The sequence below is a fragment of the Dendrobates tinctorius genome, unplaced genomic scaffold (assembly GCF_039654945.1).
Source record: "Dendrobates tinctorius isolate UK_male_01 unplaced genomic scaffold, ASM3965494v1 ptg000048l, whole genome shotgun sequence".
NCBI lineage: Eukaryota > Metazoa > Chordata > Amphibia > Anura > Dendrobatidae > Dendrobates > Dendrobates tinctorius.
The window spans coordinates 7,182,501-7,185,000 of NW_027361716.1; the positions used below are offsets into that span (position 1 = coordinate 7,182,501).

At 38.4% G+C, this 2,500-nt stretch overlaps 3 non-coding genes across 3 annotated transcripts; all 3 read left to right on the top strand.

The window, feature by feature from the left end:
• Positions 1–245: 245 nt before the first annotated feature.
• TRNAS-UGA (transfer RNA serine (anticodon UGA)) lies at positions 246–327 on the top strand. Its single transcript has one exon. It is a non-coding gene; the product is annotated as a tRNA-Ser (tRNA).
• Positions 328–981: 654 nt separating this feature from the next.
• On the top strand, positions 982–1,053 carry TRNAQ-UUG (transfer RNA glutamine (anticodon UUG)). Its single transcript has one exon. It is a non-coding gene; the product is annotated as a tRNA-Gln (tRNA).
• Positions 1,054–1,967: 914 nt separating this feature from the next.
• On the top strand, positions 1,968–2,049 carry TRNAS-AGA (transfer RNA serine (anticodon AGA)). The gene has a single exon. It is a non-coding gene; the product is annotated as a tRNA-Ser (tRNA).
• Positions 2,050–2,500: the final 451 nt, after the last annotated feature.

The following is a 2,500-nucleotide window of genomic DNA, read 5'->3' on the forward strand; positions in this document are numbered from 1 at the left end:
TTTTCGTATTATTTTTAAGGATGTTTTTGGAGCTGACTGACTCCAAATCCACATTATGAAGAGGGAAAAGCATTAAACTGTGAATGGTTCCCATTGATGATGACTTTAAATCAGATTTTTGCATTTTACTGAGACCTTGTATTTTCTTTTCATTTTCTGAGATGTCTTCCAGAGGGTTGATCACTGAGCGTGATCATGGTGCTATTAGAAAACATGTGTGAAGCTCATAACAGCTTGACGTCCGAGTAGTCGTGGCCGAGTGGTTAAGGCGATGGACTTGAAGTCCATTGGGGTCTCCCCGCGCAGGTTCAAATCCTGCTGACTACGTCTATGTTTCAATATCTTTTTGACCTTTTATCTTTGTTGTTCAATTTGCTTGTTTACTAGTCTATTCCCCATGACAGTGATCTGTGATGCAGCGAGTTTCCAGGACCAAACTGACTTTATCGTTGACTGTTCTTTAGATAATCTATTCTGGAGCAACATTACATGTGCGACTTGTCGCTAATCAAAAGAAGCACCGTGGGTGCCATCAGGTAAGAGGTTTTTCTCTAGATCTTGTCCAGCAGCCACAGACCGCTGTCCTGGCTAATGGACTGGGACATGCACTTTGATTTGTACAAACCTTAAATTATCTCTCAGATGAAGCCTTTTACCATGCAATGCTAATCTTTATCGACTACTGGATGAACAGTTTTCTAACAGTATAAGTTTTGCAATTTATTTTTTTCACACTTTTTCCAAGTAACAGATACAGCAATCTTTTTACTAGCCACTTTTCATCAACATTTCAAACTGCGCTAGCTGTGATATCGTGGAAATGTTGGTAAATTTGTGGAATGAAAGGTTATAAGATATCAATTTATCATTGTGTATGATTGCAGATTTGCACTGTAGCTTTGGAGCCTGTTTTCGCCATCGTTCACGATTTCATATGCTTTATTCAGCACAACAAGCCGCAGCCATGACTGAGTCATGTTTGGTTCCGTGGTGTAATTGTTAGCACTCTGGACTTTGAATCCAGTGGTCTGAGTTCAAATCTCAGTGGAACCTGGGCACACATTTCAATTTTTCCATGTGCACTCAGATCGACGATGCCCAATGTTTATGATGAAACAAGCAATTTAAAATCCACATAATAAAAGACAAAAAAAGAGTTCAAGGATTCATGGAATACCATGATCAAAGCTGTCAATCAAGTAGGATTAGCAAAAATTAAAATTGTCTATATCACTCATTGTCTATGTCATACCAAGCAATCTCATACTCTGTGACTTGAGACAATATTCACATAACACTCTTTCCAAGTGGGTGAATCTGACAAGGATTTGAAGCCAAAATGGCTTCAGGAAGTGTTTTTGATTTTTCTCTAAGCCATCTTTTCTTGTGTTTTCCAGAATTTCCTAAAGTGCCTTATAAACATTTTTGGTGGTGTTTTTCTAAAAATTCTTTTCGGCGTCTTTTGAATGTGTTTTGTGGCTTTTTTTGTAGCACACAAAAGTCAATCAGGACCCTTTATAGGGTCTTTCGAACCTTACCCTTGACTTGTATTATAGGTATGGAGCTGTTCAAAGTGAAAAACATCTGAAGATTGATATGGTAATTTCAGTTAACCGCTGGACATTTTTGGAAACTTGAGATGGTTAATAGACGCTCTAAAGCCTGATCAAATGAACATCAAGTCTTTTTTACTTGGAAATGATTATGTTCAGTCTTCTCAGCATTTTCGTATTATTTTAAGGATGTTTTTGGAGCTGACTGACTCCAAATCCACATTATGAAGAGGGAAAAGCATTAAACTGTGAATGGTTCCCATTGATGATGACTTTAAATCAGATTTTTGCATTTTACTGAGACCTTGTATTTTATTTTCTTTTTCTGAGTTGTCTTCCAGAGGGTTGATCACTGAGCTTGATCATGGTGCTATTAGAAAACGTGTGTGAAACTCATAAAAGCTTGACGTCCGAGTAGTCGTGGCCGAGTGGTTAAGGCGATGGGCTAGAAATCCATTGGGATCTCCCCGCGCAGGTTCAAATCCTGCTGACTACGTCTATGTTTCAATATCTTTTTGACCTTTTATCTTTGTTGTTCAATTTGCATGTTTACTAGTCTATTCCCCATGACAGTGATCTGTGATGGAGCGAGTTTCCAGGACCAAACTGACTTTATCGTTGACTGTTCTTTAGATAATCTATTCTGGAGCAACATTACATGTGTGACTTGTCGCTAATCAAAAGAAGCACCGTGGGTGCCATCAGGTAAGAGGTTTTTCTCTTGATCTTGTCCAGCAGCCACAGACCGCTGTCCTGGCTAATGGACTGGGACATGCACTTTGATTTGTACAAACCTTAAATTATCTCTCAGATGAAGCCTTTTACCATGCAATGCTAATCTTTATCGACTACTGGATGAACAGTTTTCTAACAGTATAAGTTTTGCAATTTATTTTTTTCACACTTTTTCCAAGTAACAGATACAGCAATCTTTTTACTAGCCACTT